The sequence below is a fragment of the Octopus sinensis genome, linkage group LG19 (genome assembly GCF_006345805.1).
Source record: "Octopus sinensis linkage group LG19, ASM634580v1, whole genome shotgun sequence".
Lineage (NCBI taxonomy): Eukaryota > Metazoa > Mollusca > Cephalopoda > Octopoda > Octopodidae > Octopus > Octopus sinensis.
In genome coordinates this window covers 31,835,630-31,851,923 of record NC_043015.1, presented here as the reverse complement: position 1 = coordinate 31,851,923, position 16,294 = coordinate 31,835,630, and the positions used below count along the sequence as shown (strand labels likewise).

Sequence of the window (16,294 nt, the reverse complement as noted above, 5' to 3'; positions counted from 1 at the left end):
ATTGGCAGAATCGGCAGAGCATAGAATAAAATACTTTGTGGTTTTCAGCTATGGCCTGTTACATTCTGAGTTCAAATCCAGTTGTCGTTCACTTTGTTTTCCAGTATTCTTTGGGGTTGAAGTCAAGTGGTAGGGTTCATCTAATCATTTATACCAGTAGTTCTCAGCCAATTTTTATCTATGGACCCCTTTCATTACTATTTCATTCTGGTGGACCCCCCCTTAGCCTTTCGGTGTTTAAAAACTGGTTTTATAGATACTTATTTCAAAATTCCTATTTGTTTTCCATGCATTAACTTGTGAACGTTTTGCACAAGAATTCTTGGGGAGAACATGTTTCAGTGGCCAGAAACAGATTAAACTATACTCTCTCTTTTTCTCTTTTACTTGTTTCAGTCATTTGACTGCGGCCATGCTGGAGCACCGCCTTTAATTGGGCAACTCGACCCCGGGACTTATTCTTTTGTAAGCCCAGTACTTATTCTATCGGTCTCTTTTGCCGAACCGCTAAGTAACGGGGACATAAACACACCAGGGAGGGGACAAACACAGACACGCAAACACACACATATATACGACGGGCTTCTTTTCAGTTTCCATCTACCAAATCCACTCACAAGGCTTTGGTCGGCCTGAGGCTATAGTAGAAGACATTTGCCCAAGGTGCCATGCAGTGGGACTGAACCTGGAACCATGTGGCTGGTAAACAAGCTACTTACCACACAGCCACTCCTGCGCCTATATATAACTTTAGAGAAAGAAACTTATTTCTTGCTAGAAATTCTAAATCAAAATTTTTCATGGACCCTTAAAACACCACAACTGTGGATCTTCAGTTTACTATTTTGCTTTGACTAGGGGTCATATGAACCTCGGTTGAGGACCACTGATCTATATCCCCTACCCTGCAAAAACCCTTGTGGCTCTCAGCCAGTTTCAGTGTTGCTTATGAATGACTCTATTATATTACAACTACTTTGTTTCACTGAAGTGACGAAAGACAAAATTTGCTCTGGCGACTCTTGAAGACGGAAAATTATAATGATCTTGCACAATAATTAGTCTATATTTATTTACAGGTGTTCACAACACAATGTGGTTTTGCACAAGAATCGTAAACTTTTAAGTTGTTTAAATAGTTATGTAAGAGTTATTCCCCTTCTTAAATAATGGTTGGGAGATAATCTGTAGCCAGAATTTTGGTAAAAGGAGAATCGTTCAGTCAGTTCTTCAAATACTTTGATATCATTTTGCTTCAGATCAGCTCTAATCCAGCAGACCTATGATAAAAGATGTTCCAGCCATGATCCCCGCCCCTTCGTTTTTTTCCTATATCAATGACTATTGTTCAATGTATCTTTTTTTTTTTTTTAAGAGTGTAATTTGAGGGCGATATGACTGCTATTTCTTGCATATTGACTGTTTAGAGGCTTCAGGCAGGTTAAACCATACTGTTATGGTTTTGATGAAGCAGTACCTTTTTATATTTTCATTGTTGTAGTGTTTGATTTTAATCTATAAGTTACCAAAATTTGGTAGATACAAGATTATGGTGCTGCCATGAACTTCATATTCATGAGTTCAAATCTTGCTCTCTGCATCCACTTCTATTAAGCAAGGCACATTATTCTATTATTGGTTCTTTTACTGACCAACATTAAGAAAATTTGATCGCACAACCTTTTTGATGGAAGGTGAAGCAATTAATAATTCTAACTGGGAGTATGGCCTTGTTTGTGAGAGGAACATTCAGTCACTTTAATGGATTTCTTTCTAATCTTTGCACCTTATATTATTTGTATTTACACGAGTTGTCAAGAGTTTCTGTATAATTGCTTTCACCTACTCATTTTATATCCAGGTGTAGCTGTGTGGTAAGAAGCTTACTTCCCAACCACATGGTTCCGGGGTCAGTCCCTCTGCATGGCACCTTGGGCAAGTGTCTTCTACTATAGCCTGGGGTCGACCAAAGCCTTGTGAGTGGATTTCGTAAATGGAAACTGTATGAAGCCTGTCATTGTGTGTGTGTGTGTGTTTGTCCCCCACCACTATTTGACAACCGATGTTAGTGTGTTTGCATCCTTGTGACTAAGTGGTTCAGCAAAAGGGAACAATAGAATAAGTATAAGTCTTTAAAAAAATAGATACTGGGGTTGATTTGTTTGACTAAAAATTCTTCTAAGCAGTGCTCCAGCATGGCCACAATCTAATGACTGAAACAAGTAAAAGATAAAAGACAAAAGAAAAAAAAAACACTGAACTCTCTTTAAAACCTCTTTGACAGAGCCGGGGTATATATATGGGTATATATGGTTGGAACACAAGACCTAGCATGAACTGTGACCTGGATTAGCGTTTCAGTATCTGTTATGTTCATTGTGGGGTTGGTTTGGCACAATTACAACAATGACTCATGGGTGTTTTTGTTTATTTAGCAAGAGAGGAGGAAATGAAAAGCTAAAGTGGACTGACTCAGGCAGGGTTTTGACAAAATTACTGAACAAGATGTCATAAATCAATCTAAAATAATCCAGTTGTTATTGTTCAGCCCACCTGGCTGTTAGCAATAGGGTATCGGAATATCTTCTTTCCTGAATATCTTACTCATGGTAGACCAGCTTTCTTAATATGGCATTGAACCTTCTGCCATTTCACACCAACAAATTGGAAGTGGCCACATTAACCCTTTCATTCATTACTGTATTTATTTTCAGATGCTTTGTGTTCCTTTCAATTAATATTAAATATAACAAAGAATTTAGTAAAATAACTTGGTTATCATTCAGCTAGTGTTAGGAACATAAATTGTGACTAAGGTTTGGTGGAAGATTTCATTCAAAACTTATGAAAACAAAATATTTGTATTACAGAGCCAGAAGCGGTTTCAGCCGGGTTGGTAACGAAAGGTTTAATGTCTTACAAGTTTTCTGTTTAGTAAAGCAAGCAGCTTTCACCTATTTTGAGGTTCCACTCTTTGATTGACACCACGGCTAAGGAGGAGTGGATTATGGTGGTAGGTGTGGAGATTTCTTAGAGTTAATCTGTTTATTTTCAAGAAAACCCACACCACTCCATACCACTACACAATCGTGACCTGACAAGCACTGGTCCTTAGCAACACATTTTCTGTTGCTAAGGACTTGCAAAGTTTTACACTCTCCTTTCTTTCTCTTTCTCTCACTCAACATCATTTATTGATTCTATTTGTAAAATGTTTTCCATGAGAACATAAATAGAGATTTAAATTTCTAATCAATAACTAAAATTGTTAGGGATCTTATTGTTTTTTTTTTTCCCTTTTTTTTCACTGAGTCATGAATTGAAGTGAAGAAGAAGGAGTTCAAAGTATTATAAGGTATCTTGGTCAGATACTTCAGAAAACCTTAAGGTAACAACCCCGTATCAGTCAGGTTCAGTTCCACTGCATGGCCTCTTGAGCAAGTGTTTTCTACTATAACCTCAGACCCAACCAAAAAATTGTGAGTGGATTTGGTAGACAGAAACTGAAAGAAGCCTGTCGTATATATGTATATATATATTTGTGTATGTGTGTGTCCCCACCACTGCTTGACAGCTGGTGTTTGTGTGTTTACATTCCAGTAACCTAGCAGTTCAGCAAAAGAGACTGATAGAATAAGTACTTGGGTAGGGACAGAATGCACAAAGCTGTCTCTGGTCAACTTTAGTCAATAGTCTCAGTCCACAATCCAATATTATTCAAAGCTCATTGAAGTTTACAGAATAGAATTCTTATATCTTTTATTCAGTCTATTTATTTATTTATTGTTTTTTGTTTTTGTTTTTAATTTTATATTCATTTATTCCCAGTTATTTTGGGTCAGAAGTTGTAATATAGATATCAAGGATTGGGGTCTGTGGATTTTCTTGTGCAACATTCCTGGCAGTAAAATCAACTGCCAGTATTTAGAGATCTTGCAAGAGTTATCAAAAGGTGCAGGAGTGGCTGTGTGGTAAGTAGCTTGCTTAACAACCACATGGTTCTGGGTTCAGTCCCACTGCATGACAACTTGGGCAAGTGTCTTCTACTACAGCCTCGGGCCGTCCAAAGCCTTGTGAGTGAATTTGGTAGATGGAAACTGAAAGAAGCCCGTCATATATATGTGCGTGTGTGTATGTGTTTATGTGTCTGTGTTTGTCCCCCTAGCATTGCTTGACAACCGATGCTGGTGTGTTTACGTCCCCGTAACTTAGCAGTTCAGCAAAAAAGACCGATAGAATAAGTACTAGGCTTACAAAGAATAAGTCCAGGGGGTCGATTTGTTCAATTAAAGGCGGTGCTCCAGCATGGCCACAGTCAAATTACTGAAACAACTAAAAGAATAAAAGAGTAAAAGAAATGGTATAAGTTGGGATACGATCTGTCATATGTATGTCATTGCAGTGTGTGGTGTGCGTTTTGTTACTAACTCACCTTTAAGACTTAATCTAAAGGAAAATTGTTTGCTACTTTTAGCAGGTTAAGTGAAGTCCTGTAGAAAGGTTCCTTCAGTGTGTGTGTGTGCATGTGTGTATACATGTGCATGCATACACACTTTCTTGTTTATTGTTAGATTTTGAAAGCTAATCTTCAGGAGTTGATGTCCAACAAAGGGGTTTGTAAAGTAGATTTTCTTCTAAGGAACCACATCACAACTGCATTGCTAATGATGCCCTTTGCAGGTAGAGAGACAAACGTTGAGGTCTTTAAGACAAGCAAAGACCAACGCAAGGCTTCCCAACAACATAAAAGAGACAAGAAGCTTAAGGACAAGAAGGCAATGAAAGACAGCAGAGTGTGGAGGCTGAAAAGAAGAAGTAGTTTAGGTAAAAATAGTGAGAGAAGATACAAGATGGACTTAGTAGCTGGTTTAATAAAGATTAACCAACCCACAAACTTGTGGGTGGGGGGGAACAAAAAGGTGTGAATGTCTGTGATTGCTTGTGCTTGGCACATGAAGAGAGAAAGACTGGAGGATGTGAACTTAACTGGTCGAGAATATAGCAAAAGGAAGTAGGAAAATTTGATGATTTTTATTTCATTAAAAGAGAAAGAGAGAGTTAAGGACTATTAAACGAGGTTTATTATTAACGTTTATTATCAAAATTAAAATAACATAACTTTCAGGTTATGTTTGCGGTGGCAGGGGAAATAAAGGTGTTGGATAAAATAAGTTTTTGATAAGCTGTTGAACAAGTTTGACAGCTGGGGTGTTTTCTATGTGATGTGTGGGTGGTAGTGGTAATAATAAACATGATCGGTTTGAGGATATAGTGGAGGTGAGGATATAGTGGGAGGTGGACGGGTTGTGCTGTTTTTTCTTCTTCCTTTGTTTTTTAAAGGCTACATGTTAGTTGAGCATAGGTCACAGTCTGAGATAGAATAGCTATGGTCGGCCAACATGATGTCATGAGGAGGAGGACTGGGTAAGGTGGCGTTATGGTGAGGAAGATTACTGAGATGTAATGTAGACACGAGACAGGACAGCTAAGGTGACAGCATGGAGACATAGAATGGCTAAGGTGACAGTGTAGAGATATAGTATGGCTAAGGTGATATTGTGAGGAAATAAAATAGCTAAAATGTAATGTAGAGATACATGGCTAATGTTGAGACAGGATAGCTAAGGTGATGGTTTACAGACATAGAATGGCTAAGGTGACTGTATACAGGTATAGTATGGCTGGGATGATATTGTGTACAAATAAAATAGCTAAAAATCACATTGTGTAGCGGTTAAGATAGCTGAAGCCACATGGTGCAGCTGCTGAATGGCTAAAGTCACATGGTGCAGTTGCACGATGGCTAATGGTACATGATGTAGAGGTATGATGGCTAGTGTGACATTGTAAAGTAACCTCATACACAATGATGATATTTTTAAGTGACATCTAGAGGCAAGATAGCTGAAGTATTAAGATAACTGTTCATATAGGAGTGGCTGTGTGGTAAGTAGCTTGCTAACCAACCACATGGTTCCGGGTTCAGTCCCACTGCGTGGCACCTTGGGCAAGTGTCTTCTACTATAGCTCCGGGCCGACCAATGCCTTGTGAGTGGATTTGGTAGACGGAAACTGAAAGAAGCCTGTCGTATATATGTATATATATGTGTGTGTGTTTGTCCCCCTAGCATTGTTTGACAACCGATGGTGGTGTGTTTACGTCCCCGTCACTTAGCGGTTCAGCAAAAGAGACTGATAGAATAAGTATTGCGCTTACAAAGAATAAGTCCCGGGGTCAATTTGCTCGACTAAAGGCGGTGCTCCAGCATGGCCGCAGTCAAATGACTGAAACAAGTAAAAGAGTAAAAGAGAGTAAGAGTATGTTGTTGTTTTTGTTGCTGTTGTGGCGGTGGCGGTGTTCTGGGGTCAGTTCTGTCTGAACAACCCATGATCAAAGGTGTTCAAGCCATAACCATCTTGTCTTTTCCCTTTTTTTCTACACAGTTACTTGAACTGCTAGAAACAGTAGTCAAATCTTTGAAATGCTATCCTGCCATCATAAAAAAGAGTAAAGAATCATCAGCTCATTGAACAGTGTAGTCCTTGATACACTGTTCCTCATAACAAAATAGGCTATTATGCCTGCAGAGTCTTTAATCATACTTCTGCTCAGTGAGGGTTGGCCTGGATGGAACAAAATATTCATGAAGGTCTCTTAACCATAACAACTTGGCTAAAAAGCATAATTCAGCTAAGAGCTTCAGGATTTCCAACAAAAGTACAAAGTTTACCCTCTTTGTATGTGTGTGTGTACAAAGTATTATTCATCTAATTGATCCCAGCACTTGGGTGATACTTGTTGACCCAGAAAGGATGAAAAAGCAAAGTCTGTTTCAGCAGAATTGAACTCAGAACAAAAAGGGGGCATAGGGTTAGGGATAGGGTGTAAGATAACTAATCCTGTATTTCTGCTCCTCTCACCCAGTATATCACATATATTCGAAGGAGACAATCAGGTAGCCTTCTGGTAGTTGTTCAGCCTGCTGGAAATAACAGTAAAATCTTCCAGGAGTGGCTGTGTGGTAAGAAGTTTGCTTCCCAACCATATGGTCCTAGATTCAGTTCCACTGCTTGGTACCTTGGGCAAGTGTCTTCTACTATAGCCCTGGGCTGACCAAAGCATTGTGAGTGGATTTGGTTGATGGAAACTGAAAGAAGCCCTTTATATATATATTTGTGTGTGTGTGTGTGCGTGCATACAATTGTACCGTGCCACTGTCTGACAACTGGTGTTGGTGCGTTTACATCCCTGTAACTTAGTAGTTCGGCAAAAGAGACTAATAGAATAAGTACCAGGCTTAAAACGAAAGTAAGTGCTGGGGTTGATTTGTTTGAATAAAATTCTTCAAGGTGGTGCCCCAGCATGGCCACAGTCTAATGACTGAAAAAGTAAAAGATGAAAATACACACACAAAAAAAAAATCTACTTCTCAGCATTTTTAAAAGGAAGATCACGTTGGATATTGTAATCCTAGGTAGACTAAATCTGAATTTACAGACAGGACAATCACATGTGCTGGGTCATTGACCTTCTCAGTGAGTCAACCTGAGGCTTAACTACCAACAACTGCATAAATAAATAAATAGGCGCAGGAGTGGCTGTGTGGTAAGTAGCTTGCTTACCAACCACATGGTTCTGGGTTCAGTCCCACTGCGTGGCACCTTGGGCAAGTGTCTTCTACTATAGCCTCGGGCCGACCAAAGCCTTGTGAGTGGATTTGGTAGACGGAAACTGAAAGAAGCCCGTCGTATATATGTGTATATATATATATGTATGTGTGTGTATATGTTTGTGTGTCTGTGTTTGTCCCCTAGCATTGCTTGACAACTGATGCTGGTGTGTTTACGTCCCCGTTACTTAGCGGTTCAGCAAAAGAGACCGATAGAATAAGTACTGGGCTTACAAAAGAATAAGTCCCGGGGTCGAGTTGCTCGATTAAAGGCGGTGCTCCAGCATGGCCGCAGTCAAATGACTGAAACAATTAAAAGAGTAAAAGAGAGAGAGAGAGAGTTCTAAAAACTTCCTAATATTTCAATGAAGAAGGAAGTCTCTACGGAGTCATTTAGTCTGCTAGAAATAGCAGCTAAATCTGCCTAAAACTATGCCTTGCTGTCTTTCGAAAAGGAAGGACTCTTTGCATCATTATGTGGTTCTAGATGCACTGTCCCTGGAGAAAAGGCAGGATAGTCATGGCTAAGATCTAGTTGATTGTTGACCTGCTGGATCAGGGCTTACCTGGGGTTGAATAACAGCAGATAGTCCGTTGTGTGTGGCATATGTATTTACTTACAGTTCTAAGTATACGTTGCAGCTTTTCATAGTAAGGCATTAGATACTGTCTGATGAGGAGAGAGAAAGAGAGAGATTGAATGTGTGTGTGAGAGAGAGAATGAGTGTATAAGAGAGAGGGAAAGGCAGACAGAGAGAGAAAGAAAGATTGAATGTGTGAGATGGAGAGGCAGAGAGAGATTGAGTGTGTGAGAAGCAGAGACAGAAAAAGTGAAAGATTATGTATGTGAGAGGCAGAAGCAGACAGTGAGATTAATAGTGTGTGAGAGGGAAAAAGAGAGAGAGAGAGAGAGAGAGATTGAGTTTATGTGTGAGAAAAAGAAAGGGATTGAGTTTATGTATGTGTCTGAGAGAAATTGATTGTATATAAGAGAGAGAGAGAGAGAGAGAGAGAGAGAGAGAGAGATCTAAAGGTATTTGAAGTTTATCAAATTTAATAAATAAGAAAGCTAAGTATCAAGTGGTTATTAGTATCGTATTGAAAAGTGAAAGTAGAAAAATGGTAAGACTGAATCTATTTAACATCATTAATTATGTAGACTGAATCAATAATCTGAATTCTTGGAAGTGCCATTATGAATATAGACAAAGGCGGTGAGCTGACAGAATGTTAGCATGCCAGCAAAATGCTCTGCGGCATTTCCTGTCTTGACGTTCTGAGTTCAAATTCCACTGAGGTTGACTTTGCCTTTCATCCTTTTGGGGTCGATAAAATAAATACCTATTTCTTTACTACCCACACGGGGCTATTTCGCCTCTCGACCAGATGGGGCCCCGGGACGATGGGATCCCGGGGCCCGCAATGTGTGTTTGAGGTGTCGATGTTCACTGAGTCCTGCAATTTGCATCAGTTCACGCGGATAGTCGCGCTCTTCATCGACGGACGAGCCGAGTGATCCCCCGTCCAGGGTTTCTTTGATAAAATAAGTACCAATTGATCACTGTAGTCAGTGAATCAACTTGCCCCCTCCCCCAAAGTTGCTGGTCTTGTACCAAAATTTGAAACCAATATTAATTTCATATCATAGATTGCTCTGTACACACACAACACACATACATACACAGCTTGGTTGTGTGTGTGTGTACATGTGTGGCTGTGTTAGCTTGCGTGTGTGCATGTTTGGTGATAAAGACCCTTTTGGTCATGAATGACCATGAGATTGCGCCTAGAGGCAGCAGTCAGGGTAAGTTTGTTTATGGAAGACCAGCAGACACCCATGCACACCAGCCTCTCCTCTTGAGATTGCTCCAATCTGGCCAGCCCCAAAGAAAAACTAAGCTAAGAGCATTAGATTCCTTGCAAGAAAGCAGGGAATGTATACAAAAACAAGGACGGAAAAAACGGACAATGTTACACAAATATAAATGTAATAAAAATAATAACAGGACATAATAACAGGTGTCTTTCCACTAAGGACGAATTGAATTAAGCTGGCGTGTGTCGATATGAAGCCTTACTGCAGAGATACAAAAATTTCACAAACATAGGGGAGAATATTGATGTTGCACCACCTAGCTGTCTGGATATATATATATACATATATATATGTGTGTGTGTGTGTAGGTGCAATGGCCCAGTGGACTTGCGATTTCGATTCCCAGATCGGGTGTTGTGAGTGTTTATTGAGCGAAAACACCTAAAGCTCCACGAGGCTTCGGCCGGGGGTGGTGGTGATCCCTGCTGTACTCTTTCGCCACAACTTTCTCTCACTCTGTCTTCTGTTGGCCTGCTCACTTAGCCAGCAGGGTGGCGTCATTTGAAGGCTAAAGCAATGCGAAGCGCATTGTGATCAGCGATGTGTAGCAACATCTGATAGCCTGGTCGATCACGGTGATATATATATATATACACACACACACACACACACACACATGCCACTCATATATATAAACGTGTAAGGCGGCGAGCTGGCAGAAACGTTAGCACGCCGGGCGAAATGCGTTGCCATATTTCGTCTGCCAGTTCAAATTCCGCCGAGGTCGACTTTGCCTTTCATCCTTCCGGGGTCGATAAATTAAATACCAGTTACGCACTGGGGTCGATGTAATCGACTTAATCCCTTTGTCTGTCCTTGTTTGTCCCCTCTGTGTTTAGCCCCTTGTGGGTAGTAAAGAAATATATATAAACGTGTGTATGTATCATTTGCATGTTTGTGCATGTAACTGAATGTATGTATGCATTTATGTCATAATATTTACATAAAGAGACGAAATCCTTAAGAAGTTAATTAGCAGCGAATATCATCGAGTGACAGGTTTAGTTGGTACCTGGCACTCGTTTAATCCCCCGGCCTCAGCCAACACCAATACCTCTGCCTCCTTCGACAGATCGCCGAGATGGCGGCCTGTGAACAGATGCAGTTATCTGCACGTTGAGCTGAGTAGTAAAAATATTTCAACTGCACTCCTTGCCGACGGTTGAAGATCTTCAGTCTGGTAATGTAATTAGTTAATGAATATTTTCTCTGTTTGCTAATTGAGTTGATGAATTAGTAATATGCTTTTATGCATTGTTTTTTTTTGACTCTGTGCTGCCTGTCTCATGTCATGATAAGAGTTCAAGAAAGTGGTTTCTTAGTGTGTCTCTCACCTTTCTTTTCTGTATGTAGAACGATATCCGTGGCAAGTGTCTACCTGGGCCTGCCTCTACCTCACACTGGTATTTACCTCATTAAGGCGGTGAGCTGGCAGAAACGTTAGCACGCCGGGCGAAATGCTTAGCGGTATTTCGTCTGTCGCTGCGTTCTGAGTTCGAATTCCACCGAGGTCGACTTTGCCTTTCATCCTTTTGGGGGTCGATTAAATAAGTACCAGTTACGCACTGGGGTCGATGTAATCGACTTAATCCGTTTGTCTGTCCTTGTTTGTCTCCTCTGTGTTTAGCCCCTTGTGGGTAGTAAAGAAATAGGTATTTCATCTGCCATTACGTTCTGAGTTCAAATTCCGCCGAGGTCGACTTTGTCTTTCATCCTTTCGGGGTCGATTAAATAGGTACCAGTTACGCACTGGGGTCGATATAATCAACTTAATCCGTTTGTCTGTCCTTTTTATGTTTAGCCCCTTGTGGGTAGTAAAGAAATAGGTATTTACCTCATAAGTGTATTGTGTGTGTGTGTGTGTTATAAGTACAGGTATGGCTGTGCAGTTAAGAAGTTCGCTTCCCAACCACATGGCTCTGGGTTCAGTCCCACTGTGTGGCAGATTGGGCAAATGTCTTCTACTACAGCCCCCAGGCCAACCAAAGCCTTGTGAATGGATTTGGTAGAGGAAATGAAAGCTGAAAGAAGCCCGATGTGTTTCCTTATCTTTTACTTCTTTTCAGACATTTGACTGTGGCCATGCTGGAGCACCACTTTGAAGGGCTTAGTTGAACAAATCAACCCCTGTACCTTTTTTTTTCTTATTTTTTTTGTAAGTCTGGGACTTATTCTGTCTTTTGCTGAACTACTTAGATTTGTAAACAATCCAACACTGGTTGTCGAGTGGTGGAAGTCATGGCAGACACAAAGATAGACACATACACACACACACACACAAATATATACATGATTAATATCGTAGAATTAGTTGCCACATCTCCCTCCAATTACAGTCTATAATTAAAAAAAAACAAGCCCTAAATAATTTTGTCTGAAAAAAAAATAATAATGGTGTTTGTCAAGGCCAGAACATCTTCAATCCTAAGTCTGCTGGATCAAAATTGACTTGGAGCTAAACAAATCTAAGACACCCCCCCTTCAGTCATGAATGACCATGGGATTGCACCTAGCGAGTTACCCACCGAGGCACAAGTCTGGGTATGGTTGTTTACCAGCCTCCCATCTCCGTACGCCACCAATGTTGCCCAAGGGAAAGGCAAAGGGGCTGATACAGCTTGGCAGCTGTGATGTCGCAACTCATTTCTACAGCTGAGTGAACTGGAGCAATGTGAAATAAAGTGTCTTGCTCAAGAATACAACACACAGCCCTGTCCCAGAATCGAACTCACTGTCTCATGATTGTGAACCCAATGCTCTTACCACTGAGCCATGCTGAAGAACTACAGCAACAAACTCTGTCTCTATCAACTGTGTCATTTAGAAAAGTTTGTTTACTAATCTTTTAGGCATTGTGTAATAAATTCATAGAACTGGCTTGAATCATAGAAGTCGGTAAATAATAAGAGACAGATGGTCTGGACAAAGACCTCCATACCTCTCTTTCACTCTGTTATCAATCTAATTAACGATTAGTATATTAATTGCAGAAAAGAATTTCAATATGAAACAAGGAAAAGGGTGGCTATACCATTAAACTGTTACCATAGTGTTTATGAAATATCCTCGTGATAACTCATAATTACAGCCGCTTTATTTTTATCGTTATCACTGGTGACCACTTGGTAACTATGGTTTAAATTTACCCCTTTTGATACCAACCTGCCTGAGATTGCCCTAGGTTTTATGACATAAACTTACTGTTTTAACCCTTTAGCATTCAGACCGGTCACATCCAGCCTAAATATTCTTCATGTTTTATGCTCAATCTGGACAGATCCAATTTCTCACACCTACCCTACATTGTTTGTCTAAAAAAAAATATAGGAGTGGCTGTGTGGTAAGTAGCTTGCTAACCAACCACATGGTTCCAGGTTCAGTCCCACTGCGTGGCATCTTGGGCAAGTGTCTTCTACTATAGCCTCGGGCCGACCAAAGCCTTGTGAGTGAATTTGGTAGACGGAAACTGAAAGAAGCCCGTCGTATATATGTATATATATGCGTGTGTGTCTGTGTTTGTCCCCCTAGCATTGCTTGACAACCGATGCTGGTGTGTTTACGTCCCCGTCACTTAGCGGTTCGGCAAAAGAGACTGATAGAATAAGTACTGGGCTTACAAAGAATAGGTCCCGGGGTCGATTTGCTCGACTAAAGGCGGTGCTCCAGCATGGCCGCAGTCAAATGACTGAAACAAGTAAAAGAGAGAGTAAAGAGTATATACTGTCATACAATTGAAATCTCAAAGCTACGAGATAATGCTGGATAAATTCAAAACAATGTGGATAAATAAATGTTACACTTGGTAGAATAGTCTAAATCATAATCTTCCATCAAAATTTTTATTCCAGAGCTTTTAATAATTAGAAAGTTATTTTACTAAATACTTCATTATTTTAAAAATTAATTGAAACGAAGGTTGCAATTAAAGTCGATGCAGTTGAAAGGCATAGATCCAGAAAAGAAGGGTGTAAATAACTTTGATAAAATTTTAGAGGTTGAAAATCTCTGTTCTCCTTATCATTATTAACACTATATATATATATCATCATCATCATCATCGTTTAACGTCTGCTTTCCATGCATGGGTTGGACGGTTCAACTGGGGTCTGGGAAGCCAGAAGGCTGCACCAGGCCCAGTCTGATCTGGCAGTGTTTCTACAGCTGGATGCCCTTCCTAATGCCAACCACTCCGTGAGTGTAGTGGTTGCTTTTTACGTGCCAGACGAAGCTGGCAACAGCCACGATCGGATGGTGCTTTTTACGTGCCACCGGCACAAGGCCAGTCGGGGCAGTGCTGACAATGGCCACGTTCGGATGGTTCTCTTACATGCCACCGGCACTGGTATCACAGCTGCAATTTCCATTCATGTTGATCGATTGCAATTTTGATTTTGACTTTCACTTGCCTCAACAGGTCTTCACAAGTAAAGTTTTGTGTCCCAAGAAGGAAAGGAAAGGAATGCATAAGGGAAAGGAATGCATATATATATATATATATATGTGTGTGTGTGTTAGGAAGGGTCTTCAGCCTTAGAAACCATGCCAGAACAGATAATGGGGCCTGGTGCAGCCCCCAACCTTACAAGCTCTGGTCAAACTGCCCAACCCATGCCAGCATGGAAAACGAACATTAAATGATGATGATGTTGATGATGATATATAAAAGTACTGAGCTTGGTTGATTTGTTTGACTAAATCTTTCAAGGTGGTTCTCCAGCAGGATTTACAGTCCAATGACTGAAACAAGTAAGCGATAAGATACACTCACAGATATAAGCTGACAACTGGTGTTGGTGTGTTTACATTCCCATAACTTAGCAGTTCAGCCAAAGAGACTGATAGAATAAGTACCTGGCTTAAAAAATAAAAATAAAAAGTAATGGGGTCTATTCAATTGACTAAAATTAAAGGTCCAACATTGTCACATATTCTATTATGCTGGTTTGGTCTGAGAATTACATAAGATGTCTGTGGAATACTCAGCCAGTTACATGTTAATTTCTATAACTAGATAGTTGAAATGATTGAAACTGAATGTTCATCATCGAAACAAATAAAAGTGCCCCAGCATGGCCACAGTCAAATGACTGAAACAAGCAAAAGAATAAAAGAATTGATACAAACTGGCTAACAGCTAAGTCATTTGAACATTTGATGGTACAGAATATTCTCCATGGTTTATCACCAAGCTTGTGCAAAGCTATAAAACAGTATAATGAAGGTAGAACGTCATTCAGCTAACACGTGTGTGTGTGTGTGTGTGTGTGTGTGTGTGCCCTGTTATTTTTCTCTGTGTCCACACACTGTAATAGAATATTTTGAACTCCCAAAAGAAAGATGCCAAAATCAACAGTTTGTAGTGTTTATTTTTACAAACTAATGTCATTAGGTCAAGGTTACTAGTGTCTAACACAACCTCAGTGTTTAGATTTTGGCAACATAACATGCTTTTACACACACACACACACACACACATGGTAGGAATTTATATTTCTCTATGATTATTTATGGTCAGTTATTCAAGCATCATGGTCGAAGTCACTAGTTTCAACATTTATAGCATTTGCTGTTCTTTTCACTCCCTTTTGGGTAGGGGATGGAATTTGTATATTTCTTCCTATATATGTGTGTGTGTGTGTGTGTGTGTGGATGTTTTTCAAAAAGATTTAATACCAAATTAGGGCTTGGTAGTCTCTTAGGGTTCACCGTAGAGAAGCTAACATGCCTGACATGAAGCTAACATGTAAGTGAAATAAAGAAAGTAGTAATGCTTGAAATCCAGTTGACGGCCACCATGTATGTATTTGTGTGTGTGTGCGCATACATATACATGTCTGTGTCTGTTTGTATATACAGACATTCCAATAAAATTTATACAAACAGTGTCAGAACATTTTTTTTCTCTATTTTTTTAGATGAAATTGCAAACATATTTGCATTTAAACTTTGTAGTTTTTTCTTCTTTTTCTCAACCACCTTACTTCATCATCGTCATTTCTTTTATCTTTTACTTGTTTCAGTCATTAAGACTGCAAGCATGGGAAAAGTGGATGATGATGAGGATGTATAGTTAATTTTTTGGCTCAAAAAGCAAAAAGCAAGGCCATGTAGGGGGACATGGAGTTATGTACAGGGAGGGTGTTCATGCAAAGAGTTCAGGCCATTTCTGGTCAAGAGAGACTTTGAACCGAGCGGTCGTCGGCACCTTCACTATCTCGTCCGGCAGCTTATTCCACGGATCCGCAACTCGGACGGAGAAAGCCCCTTCCTCTCAGTTCCTCTCTGCAAAATTCCACTGACAAGCCCAAGGCTACTGGAGTAGATCTCACTATATGTCCCAAAGTGTTGTGAGATCAAACCTAGCATCTTTGGGTTGCAAAGCATACTTCTTAACCACACGGCCATTCTTACAGGTGTTATACATACCTTTCAGTCTCTTCTCTCTGCCCTCTAAAATTCTGGTTTCTGTCTTTGTTGGAAGTTAATATTGATTTCTCTAAAGGAAATAATTGTAGAATTATCAAAATTTGCACAGGATTTAAGATTTGAATGTTTAACCCCCGCCCCACCTCCACTTCCCCAAATAATAAAAAGTTTTATATTTTTGCAGCAGAAGCCATACAATTTGTGACATTCTGAATACAAATACATTTCCTTCCTCTGGAAGTCTTCAGACAATAAATGTAAGTTTAAACAAGTCTGCCAATAGAAATATTGGATTGTAAAGCCAAGGGGCTTCTCAGTAATG

The 16,294-nt window shown here is 40.0% G+C and overlaps 1 protein-coding gene, 1 long non-coding RNA gene and 1 pseudogene across 3 annotated transcripts in view; 1 reads left to right on the top strand and 2 right to left on the bottom strand.

Annotated features, from left to right (window-relative positions):
- Window positions 1-16,294, top strand: part of LOC115222097 (serine/threonine-protein kinase PAK 1) — a 217,639-nt gene that overhangs the window by 56,561 nt on the left and 144,784 nt on the right. The gene's annotated exons all lie outside the window — the stretch shown is intronic.
- The window catches only part of LOC118767129, a 138,495-nt gene that overhangs the window by 39,479 nt on the left and 82,722 nt on the right, over window positions 1-16,294 (bottom strand). The window contains exon 2 of the long non-coding RNA XR_005003026.1: window positions 15,973-16,042. This is a non-coding gene — a long non-coding RNA (uncharacterized LOC118767129). The remainder of the gene's footprint in view (window positions 1-15,972; window positions 16,043-16,294) is intronic.
- On the bottom strand, window positions 9,043-9,202 carry LOC115222411 (annotated as a pseudogene).